The sequence below is a fragment of the Heterocephalus glaber genome, unplaced genomic scaffold (assembly GCF_053883595.1).
Source record: "Heterocephalus glaber isolate CG9 unplaced genomic scaffold, H.glaber_assembly_v1.0 deba00000331, whole genome shotgun sequence".
In the NCBI taxonomy this organism is placed as follows: Eukaryota; Metazoa; Chordata; class Mammalia; order Rodentia; family Bathyergidae; genus Heterocephalus; species Heterocephalus glaber.
Window position 1 is genome coordinate 44,861,633 of NW_028258142.1, and position 12,046 is coordinate 44,873,678.

General features: G+C 40.1%; 1 protein-coding gene across 15 annotated transcripts in view; it reads right to left on the reverse strand.

Annotated features, from left to right (window-relative positions):
• Fhod3 (formin homology 2 domain containing 3) overlaps positions 1–12,046 on the reverse strand; it is a 497,386-nt gene that overhangs the window by 395,314 nt on the left and 90,026 nt on the right. The window lies entirely within an intron of this gene.

Sequence of the window (12,046 nt, forward strand, 5' to 3'; positions counted from 1 at the left end):
TATTATATATGCATATATAATGTCAAAGAGGAGGTGTATATTTTCCTTACGCCAGTCACCCAAGATTGCCATGGCTCTTCATACTTCACACAAGAATGAGAGCACTATGAATTTTTTAAAACTCAACATCAAACTCAGAGGGCTATATGGGTGGTTACCTAACTATACAGACAAGGTTAAGAAGCTAAGGAACCCTTTAAGTCTACACTGTAAAGTCATAAGGGATTCGGAGGAAGGAGGTGCAGCGAGCACTGCTGGAGAGACAAGGAAAGCCATCTCTCTCCACCACCACTGCCGCCTCCAAGGGACTAAAGTGCACTGAGATGCCATCAGGATCCGAAGATATTTTCAAAAAGTTCAAGTCATAACACTGAATTGTTTTCATTTGCAGAACAGCATAAATTTAATAAGAAAAATACGTTAAGATTAAGATCATACTCAAAATATCCCTTCAACTTCCTGCATATTTATTCATTTTCTGCAAGTTTGAGTTCAAGCACAAAGCAAGAAAAACCCAGTCACTTCTGGATTCCTACTCCAATATCTACTCTCCCCACTTCTTATTAGGAAAACTCCAGTTTTACTTCGGGTGGCCATGCAGCCAGCTAAAAGGATCTAATTCCATGACTCCTTAGCAGCTCCCTGTAGCTACCTGACTAAATTCTGGCCAATCAGAAATAAGCAGAAGTGTTGTGAGGTAACTCCCCAAAAATCGCTTAAGAAGATAGGACAAACCTTTCTTTAACCATCCCTCCTCTCTAATGCCTGGAATGCAGATGTGATGACTACAGCTCAACCAATCATCCAGGACTCTGAGGGGATTTGCTAAAAATTACACACAAGAGAGAGGAATCCATATCTTTCATGCTCCTGGAACTGCTGTCCTAGCCTTATAGCCAACCCCCATAATAGGAAAGAAAACATATCTTGAACCTATTAACTATGATCTTGGGGGTTTTATTATCTATAGGAAAACTGAATCCTACATAAAAATTTTTAGGAAATTCTCTTAAATATCACCAGTGGGGAAAGAATTTATAAAGATGGAAGCAGTTTCAGTAAGATACATCTTCAATAGCTCCAAAACTCTACATAAAAATACAGCAAACTAATAGAAGAAAGATATATGGGATCTCTGTACTATATTTATAAGTGTGTATGAGTCTCAAAACACTCTTTAAACTTCTAAACACCATCTTTAAAAAGCAACCAGACAGCAAAACAAAAACCTCATAAACAATATTTAAAATAAAATGACAAATGTCAAAATACAAGTGAGTGAGAACAAATTCCACAAGCACTAAAATTTAAGTGGGTGAGGACAAACCACTAAGAGCCCTAAGATATACATGATATTATTGTCTGTCCAGGAGAAATTGAAGGGAAGAAATGAGGCATCTGATAGCTCTGAGAATAAAAGAACCCAAAATAGCTAGGAAGTGTTTACTGGGAAGGATAGAGGCCAATTTGGGACCAGCAGTTGAAACTGAGAAGGGTACTGAACCAGTCCAATACCTAGCAAGTCAATAGGCCTATGGCTTTGACTGAAAGACTGGAGCAATCTATGAATTCTCAAAACTGACCCCCAGGATTATTTTCAGGGCAGGAGAAACTGCTGCGAGTGAAAGTAAAATGAAGAAAGAATAATATGAAGGAAAAAGATGGATTAAATAAAAGAGAGAGTCAGGAACAGAGCCCAGAAATCTCAGAATGCAATCAGTCACGTTTCTGAACACTATAGTAAAATAAGAGCTAAGGAAGCTGAGTGAAGATAGCCTCCTCCTGAAAGTTCAAAGTATTCAGGTCAAATCTCATGCAGAGTTATCATAAAGGAAAAGAGAATTCGGAGTTAAAGAACAAACATCCAGTGCTCCCAGGAGACGGTGGGCCAGAGGCAGCAGTGCTCATAAGTCACTCAGTGATCTGCAGGTACTCAGAATGGGGAGGAGTGGCGGGGGGTGGGGGGTAAGGAGAAACCCACCAGATGAATTCCAGTATCAGGAGTGCTGAGAGAAATAAGCAAAGCCATCTTAATTTCAGAACTGCTTACAGGCCAGGTCTGGCAAATACATCATCTTGGGAAAGGACCTAACCCCATGAAGGACGAAGCCAAGTACAGCAATGGCTGCCGGTGTGACCAGTGCATAGCCAAGCAATCACTGGCCAGTGCCCACCAGTTCTGGCTCCCTTCCCACTGGGAGATGCAGCACAGAGAGCAGGGTATTTTCAGGAGGGTACCTTCTCCAGTGAGGGTATTGAGAAAGGCACAGATCAGAAAATCATTCAGAGAGTGGTGAATTTCTAGCAGAAGAGCTCCACTCCACTGAAGCCTAAATGCCACTAAATCTATGGGCTGGATAGAGAGATACTCTTGGACAGGCATGGTCAGAGAAATGGGATGAGAAGGTGTCACATGGCAAACTCATCTGGAGGGTTGTGGAGGAAACAGACATAAGCAGCAGCAGGGATTAACACAAAGGGAAGGAAACAGATTGAGGATCTTGAGATCAGTGAAAGACTGGTGTGTTGACGAGCCCCACCATGCCTTCCCCAGCTTTGACATAATCTAAGGTCTCCAATTACAAGACAGAGGAAAAACAAAAACAAAAACAAAAAAAACCACTAGTCATGCCCACAGGAGTGCAGTTGTAACCTAACAGAGCTCTGCCTGCAGAGGGAAAGAGAAGGTAGCTTGGTGGTCCATCCAGACCTCCCGCCCAACCACTCACTGGCATGCAAGAGAATAAAGCACTGGAGGGGAACCAGCAAAGCACTGGTCAACCTCTCAGTCACAACCACAGAGAATGGAACTCAGTCCCCTGCAGCTGTTACATGTCAAGATCTTGCCATCTTTGAATTTAAATTCTGACTGCAGTATAAAAAGGATTGAGAGGATTCTTTACCTTTGTGATTTTATATGTGTGTGGATTTTTCTTATTTTTTTCTCCTTACATCCTTCTTTTCTCCATTTGTGTGTGTGTTTGTAAATGGGAAATAAAGAATAGAAATTAATTAGTGCTTTAGTTTAGGTAGTATCTTTCATGAGCATGTCAGGTTAACATTCACCAAAAATTGTATATGGAGGATTTATACACAAGCTTTATATCAGCATATTAATTCTGACCTTCTTACAGCTTCCCCCAATCTCCAGCTTTACTCCCCTCCCTCTTCTTCCTTTTCCCTGCCCCAGTAGATAACCTCCCAAACCCTCCTCTCCTCCTCATTCCTTTCAAGATATAAAAATACTATCACCAAAGTCCTATCCCCTTTCTTTCAGTTGCCATTATCTCTTTTCTTTTTCCCTGATTTCTGAACTACTTTTTTCCTTTTCTTCTGCCTTATGTCTTCCCTCACACTCTATATCCCAGCCTACTTATCATCAGTATTATTTTGGTGTCTTCCTGGATTGCTGAAAAAAGCATGATATTGTTAAAACCAGTTTTAAATGTATGACTGATACACAGTTGGCTCCATATATGCTGATATAACCTGTAGCAGTGAATAGGCTGATTCTATTAGGAGAAATAGGTGTATAAACACCAAAACATAACCAAAGCCAGAGTCACACCACAGGGAGACATACAGTACCTACAGTATGTCTATAGTATGACAGTTTTTCTACCCTAGCTGATCTTCAACCATCAGCACAAAAACAATAGAAATATCAGGAAATAGGTAACAAGATGCTTTCAAAAACTCTGAACGCCTCAAAAGTTGACCTCATGAGCACTGAAGTGGAGGAAACCTCAGGTAAAGAACTCAAAAACTAACTGGTAAAAATGTTTTAAGAAATCAAAGAAGAAATAAGTAAATATATATGATGTTTAGTGAGCTTAAAGGGGATATAAATAAAGGACTTAATAAAATGTTCAACAAGCTTAAAGAATACATGAACAAAAAGCCGACTGAATTAAAGAAAACAATGAAGATATGAATGGCCACTTTTGTAAAGAATTAGATTATGAAAAGGAATCAAGAAGAAATTCTGGATATGAAAAATTCAACTGAAAGTATGGGCAACATGTACAACCAACTGAGGAGAGACTGTCAGAACTTGAAGAAAAGGTTGATGTAGTAGTAAATCATGTATGTAATGACTTAGATCTAAAATGATCCCTAAAGCCTCCTGTGTTTGGGAGGTGACTAGGTTATGCAGACATTATAGCTGACTTTCCATTAGGAGGTGGGGTCTGGTCAGAACAGGCAAATCTCTGTGGGCATAACCTGAGGGATACACTTCCCTTTCTGACTCCTCCCTTGACAAGATGTGCTGACAAGATGTGAACACCTTTTGCTCCTCTGTGCCCTCTGTCATGCTGCCCTGCCTTAAAGCCAATGAACTACAGACTAAAAATGTGAGCCAAAAAAACCCTCTCTTACTTTAAGTCATAGATGGTTGGCAACAAGAAAGTGACTAAGACAATGTACTAAGTATACCTTAAAAACAAGACACCATGGAAACTGGATCCAACAGCTGCTAGAAGACTCAAAAAAAAAAACCTTAAGAATTATAGGCATTAAAGCTTAGAAGAAAACAGCGAAGGTATAAAAATATATTCAGTGAAATCACAGCAGGAAATTTTCCATATCTAGGAAAAGAACTCAATATTCTGGTAAATAAGACATATAGAACCCCAAATAACCATTACCAGAAAAAAACTCCATTACATATCATAGTCAAAAATCCAAGAAATTCAGCACAAAGAAAATACTAAAAGCTGTTAGAAAAAAATCAAGTAACTTATGAAGAAAAGCCTATAAGAATAACACCAGATTTTTCAACATAAATCTTAAAGGCCAGGAAAGCCTGAAGCAAAGTTTTTCAAGTCCTAAAAGAAAACAATTGCCAACCCAAGACTACTATATCCTGCAAAATTATCCTTCAAAAACTGATGAAGAAATAAAGACTTTCCATAACAAATATGTTTAAAAACTCATGACTACCAAACCCACATTGCAGAAAATACTCAATGGAATTTGAGAAAGAGACTGCAATGCCAACATTACCAAAGAGTCCAAAGGAAAGAATACATATAACTTGGAGAATAATTAAACAAAATGAAAAATTAAAGAAATCAGCTCTGAAAAAATAACATGATGACAGGATTCAGTAAATACATTTCATTAATAACACTATGCAAATGGTTTTAACTCTCCAATCAAAAGGTACAGATTAACAGATTTTATCAAAATACAAAATCCAATCATATGTAGCCTGCAAGAGACACACCTACCTCAACTACAAGGAAATACATAGACTGAAAGAGGAAGGATGGAAAACAAAACTACTCCATGCAACTGGAGCCCCAAAGCAAGCAGAAGTAGCTACACTATTTTCAGACAAAGTGGAATTTCACTGATCATAAGAAACAAAAGAAGTCACTACATACTGGTCAACAGGAAGAGAAAACAATTGTAAATATATATGCACCTAATGTTGACACATCCATGTTATGAAAAAAAAACTACTGGACATAAAAGGATAGATAAACACCAATATAATCGTAGTGAAGATTTCAGTACTCCACTCTTACAATAGTCAACCAGAACCCCCCAAAAACTCAATGACAAAATATCAAAGTTGGACCACACCATCAAACAAATGGACCTAACATATCTACAGAATGTTTCATCTAACAACAACAAAATACATGTTTTTTTGTTGTTGTTTTTTCTCAGCAGCACAGAGAATTTTCTCCAAAATCGATCATATCTTGGGCCATAAAACATGCTGGAATACAAAAAAAATTGAAATAATCTTTTGTACCTTATCAGGTCACAGTAGAAAGAAACTAGAACACTACAAAAGAAGCTATGCAAATGCATAAAGATTAAGTAATAGACTCTTGAATAATCTATGGGTCACAGAAGAAATCAGGGGAGAAATTAAAAATTTCCTAGAAGCATACCCAAAACTGTGAGACACAGTGAAAGCAGTCTTAGGGGGGAAGTTTATAGCTGTGAATATCTACATTAAAAGCAATAGAGCAAGCCCAAATTAATAACCTAATGTTGCATCTCCAGGTCCTAGAAAAATAAGGGTGATTCAAATTCAAAACTTGTATGAAGAAAAGAATTATAATGATCAGAGAAGAAATTAATAAAATTGAGACAGAACATTACAAAGGATCAAAGAATCAAAGAGTTGGTTCATTGAAACGATAAACAAGATGAATAAATCCCTAGCCAAACTTACTAAAAGAAAAAAAAACCCCTCCTACTAATGCAAGTAGAATGAAAACTGTGAAATCACAATGGATAACACCTAAATCACAACTGACACCATTAAAAATCACAGCAGATACCACCATAACCCAGTAGATTGTAAGAAACTATTTCAAAAATTTATATCCCCTTCCTCGGCCTGCCTTGCAAGCACAAGGTCCTGAGTTCGATCCCCGGTACCAAAAAAAAAAATTATATTCCCATGCATTGGAGAATCTAGAAAAAATGGATAAATTTCTAGACATATATAAATTACCAAAATTGAACTGACAAGATATAATAGTATCCCTGAATAGGCAAGTAACAGGCACTGAATAGAGGCTATAAAAAAAAAACTATCAACTAAGGACAAGACTGAATGGATTCACCACTAAATTTTACCAGAACTTCAGGGAAAAACTATAATATTCTTTCTTGAAATTGAAAGGGTAGAAACACTATCAAACTCACTCCTTGAAGCTAGAATTACCTCAATATCAAAATTGGACAAAGTCTGAAAAAAAACTACAAACCAATTTCATTAATGAACAAAATGAACATACTGAGGAAAACCCCTCAATAAAGGTTAGCTGCACCTGACCCTTCTACAGGCTAAGTACTCCAGATACTTCAACAGATAAGGTAGAATTGTTTTTAAGGGGTGGGAGGGGTAGAGGGGGGAATCTGAGACTGTAAAAACATTTAAAACAATTTTATTGGTCAATGTTCTAGCGATGTACATTTGGGTGACAAAATTATAACTACACATAAGGAAGTGATTACCATAAAAGTTAGGACAAGTGTTAGCACTGGAGAGAGGCAAGAAGTTGAGGTTGTAATTCTGAGGATTTCTGGGGCTATGATTTTTGGCTGGGCAAACTTCTATTTCATGACCCAGGTTGGGGAAGGGTATTGCAAGAGTGCTCACGTTATAATAAACTCACTAAAGCTATACATTTATTGTATGGTATTCTGTTTGCTTTATTTAACAATAAGTGTGCATGTGAGTGTGTGTCTGTGTCTGTGTGTGTGTGCGTGTTACAGGGGACTGAATCCAGGGCCTTCACGCTGAGCTACATCCCCAGTTATGCTCCCCACTTTTTGAGACAGGATCCCATGAAGTTGTTAAATTGACCAGTTGACAAGCTGGGATTGGATTTATGATCTTCCCACCTCAGCCCCCCAGAGTGCTAGGATTATACGGTGCTAGGATTATACGTATGCACCACCATGTCTGGCTCCTCTTTATTTTATTTTGACTCACTATGTTGCCAAGGCTAGCCATGAATTCATGATCCTCCTTTCCTCAGCCTCCTGCCCCAGCCACCCAAGCAGCTGGGATTACAGGTGTGTAGCACTATGCCTAATTTAAAAGATTTTTTTAAAAGAGCACCCATCCTTTGCAAAGCACACCCAGCTCCCTATCCTGAACCCTCTCTTGATTCTTCCTGCACTCTCCAGCCTTCATCATACTGCTACCACCTCCTCCTGATTCTCTTGCATCTCCCTGGTCCCTTTCCTCTCAACACTCACCCTGTGGGTGCCTGTCTGTAACAGCATGAGGGGCACCCTAAGCTCATCACCAATATCTTCCCCCTCACATGCCTCCAGGAAAGATAACTCTACATGCCAAAAACTGAACTCCTGGTCATGTCACCAAAGTCACTGCCCTCTCAGCTCCCCAATTTTCACAGCTATAGTCATCACCTACTATGCTGAGTTGAAACCCCTTGGGTTTTGTCTGACTGGTTTCTTCCCATGCTAGCATAAACAAAGTATTTATACTCCTTTCAAAGTTTATGGATCCTCTGAGTCAACAATGCACTATCATTTGGTAGCTTCAAAAGGAAATGGCTAACAAAAATCCTATCATCATGCAGTGGAGCATTGTGTGTGCATCTGTATATGTGCGCACACTTGCTCACAAATGCATAGACCAATCCTGGAAAGATACACAAGAAACTGATGACACCAACAAACCAGGTCAGCACAACAGGGTTACGAGGGAGATTGTTCATGCTTTGTCCTTTGAGCCTTTTAATTTTCACATCATTCTATTGGAAAGAATTGTGTTTTGAAAGAATAAAATTCTCCAGACATGATGGCATAATATCTGTAATCCCAACACTCTAGGAGGCTGAGGTAAGGCAGATCCCACGTTCCAGCCTATCCTGGGTAACTTAGTGAGGCTCCATCTCAAAATAAAAAATGTTATAAAAAGGGGAAGGGGCTGAGGATGTAGCTCGGTGCAAAGGCCCTGGGTTCAATCCTCAGTATTAAAAAATAAAATAAAATTATACTTTAATCATTAAAGCAAACCACTTTTTAAAATGTGAATGACTTTATATTCATAAAGAGTCAAAATAATTCTGGAGAGTATGCATTTATAAACACATATTAAAATACAGAACGAGATGGTCCTTTCTCATCAAAAACATTAACTCCCAACACTAGATTCCCTGTAACAGCCAATGACAAATAGAGATGGTCTAAGGATTGTATGCTTTCTCTACCTGTAGGCTTCTCCAAGCCCTACTCAGATCTTCTCAAACCAAAGTATGAGTTTTTTTCCCCAGAACACAACTTCCATACAGTTCAATGAAACACATCTCTAAATTGGCATTATAGTCACATAACCCTTAAAGACCCCACAAAAGACCAGGGCCCAGGCCTGCCATGCACCATGGGTACCATCTGAGCCTCAGAAAGAGTTTCAAAAAAACAAACAGCACCACTGAAACCACTGAGATACACTTTTAAAATATGCCTCCATTTTTCCAAAGAGGGTCAATGTAAGAAATGGCCATTTTAACAAGGGTAAGGTAGTTTTTTAATACCTATTGTTCAAGAGATACTCTGTGCCTTCATGTAATGATTTAAAAAAACATTCATTGCCCCCTAAAATTGGTTTCTTCCTTCATTACATCTCAAAAGGATTCCCCATCAAATATGAGAAACATCTAGGCTCTACACCATTGGTCTTACTTTGCAACTAAGCTACTAGAAAGTTTAGTGCTGATATTTAGGGACCAGCTACAGTAACTAATTCACCCACATGCCTAGCAATGTCTATTTCTTTGTTCCTTATAACTTGCTATGATCTATTTTTGTCTGTTTAATACACTGTGTCTTTTAGACACTCCTCTCCACTTCCCACCACTCTGGTGAACAGGATGAGTCTCTGGAGTCAGTTAATCGTGGAACTGGGCCAACTTCTGCTTCCTCCAACCAGATCCCATGCTGCCAGCGGGCCCCATCCAGACCTGGCGGTGGAGAGTGATCAGGTGGCCCACGATCCTCTACCCCATCACCATCTCCCAGTCCTCCCTCTTGGCTCCTTCCCCTCCAATTCATCCAGAATATTCTCCCTTAAGCTCTATACCCATCATTTTACTCCCTACTCAAAATCTGATTTCAATGATACTTTTATTTTCTACTGGCAAAGTATTTTCTATTTATTTTGTTTTAAAAGGTTGTCCACACAAAGAACTTAATAATAGCCTTCATTTAGGTAACTCAATATTTAAATTTGTATCTTGTTTGAATCTAAGAAAAAGCTCATGAGGCAGAGAAGGTCACCCCATCCCACTCCTACCCAGTTAATAGCTCCGAAAACCTGGGTCTTCTGCATTTGGCCTGATATTCCTTACCCAACCACCATCCACCCCCAACACACACACCACTGTTGTTTTCTACCTGGTCTCTGTCCAAGTGGGTTGGATTCGCTCTCCTCCTGCTCATGCCTTCAGTGTATCTTTTCTCCCATCACTACCTCAGCCCCTCCCTTGTTACCTATGTGAATCCTTCAGTTTTCATCAAGTCACTCACCTCTCAAGGCCTTTCCCCAAACCAATTTATCTTTAGACTCCAGGCTTCAGGTCCAGGAGGATGAACTCCCTGCCCTCACATAGAATACCTCCAGAACCCAGATTTTTCTCAAGTCTGGGGCCAGACAGTATCAATACTGAAGCAGGGTCAATTGGTCCACTGTAAAAGGAAGCCTTCTAGCACCAGGGAAAACAATGTCCTAAAGCTGCTTTGAAAGCCACAGTCAATGTCCCTCACTGTTGTAGTTCCTGTGCTTACCCCATACCAGACACACAGTTGGAGCCCTGTGAGTGCTCGTTTCCAGGGTGAATGAATCATCAGTTGCCTGAGTAGAGCAATGTTATTACACTCCCAGTACACTATGCTACTGTGGGGACTACTGACGCTTCTCAGAACCTCTTCAGCTCTTCTCAAGCCCAGCTCTGGAGCAGCTGTTCTCAATCAGGACCACTTTTGTCCCCCAAGGGACATGTGGCAATGTCTAGAAGTACTTTTTGCTGTAATAACTGAGGCACCTTACAAGTATCTACTGGGTAGAGGCTAGATTATGCTAAACATCCTATAGTGCATAGGACAGCCCCACAATAAAGAAGTCTCTGGCCCCAAATGTCAGTAGTGCCAAAGTGAAGAAACCCTGCCATATTGGGGGAGGGGGAGAGAAAGTGCCCCAAAGATCCTAATCCCTAAAAGACATGATGGAAACATCACAATATTCGTTACCAGATTCATAGCCATCATAAATACTTTTGACATTACATTTCATTATTTAATTCTAAAATTAAGCACCAAAGCCTTCTGCTCTGCAGCTACCCCAGAAGCATGTGGTGAGCATGGCAGACACTCTGGAATGACCACATCACAAACTACTGGAGCTGGCTACAGCATTTCTGCCTACTAATTTTAATCTCTTTCTCAAAGGTCATGAATATTTTCAGACCTCTTAGCACCAGCATATTGTGAGCAGACTTTTAACACGTTGCTTCCAGTTGGCAAAGCTTTTCATTCGCCAGCACCCAAGCTGAGTTATAGGCTTAATTTGGTCCATGTCACTTTCCAAGGACTTTTTGAGTCCATTACTCTAATTAGCAAATGATATGCAAGTGCCAGAAGGCTGTCTCAGCAATTATTTATAATGAAAGCGTAATCTCCAAAAGAAAACAGTAATTCATTAAAACCGCCCATCCCATCTGCCATTACAGTAGCCAAAGAAAAAAAGAATCTGCTGCGTGCTGATGGACAAATTAGCTCCTGAGCATGAAACCCAGACAGAGCTAGACAAAGGGGAGGCAGGAGATGCACCCTGTTTCGTCCCTGTAAAGCTTTGTACTCCCTCCATGCAACCTTGCTGTGTCCCAAGAGGACAGGTGGGTGAAAAGACAGCAGAGCATGGGGCTCAGGCCTGGGAGGGCAAGGCCAGTCTCTCCTCTGTCCCCTCTTCAGGGAGGGCTTTTTGGCAGACACTCTTCAGCTCTGGCCACTACCTCTTATCAGTACCATGGGAAACTCCAGAAGGGTTTGAGCAAAGAAAGGGAAGATGACTCCATGGTCTAATATTTCAGCCTGGCTCTCCTTAGAATCCCAAACTCTGCTGCCTTTATTATTCATATAGATATACTAAATTAAGACCCACGATGTGCTGTGCTACATCATACATAGTGATCATTGTGCACCAGGTGCTATTCTAAATACCTGAAGTGGTTTCATTGAGAGACCCCCCCCCCCAAAAAAATGGCATGTCTGTAGTAAAGAAGTGAAAGCAGAGAAGTAACCTGCTCAAGGTCATACAGCCTGCATTTATGGTGGAGTCTGAGTGTGAACCAGATGGAGTAGCTTCAAAGTCCACCCTCTTGTACAGGGAGGGGACCAGCACCATGAGATAGGACAAACAGAGCTCCCATGCAGTGAACCCACCATGCCCAGAAGCTATAACACGTGTTTTACATGCCTTGTCTCATTTGAGTAGATCTCAGGGGGGAAAAACAGCAGACATAAAGCTGTGGGTCCACATGATCTG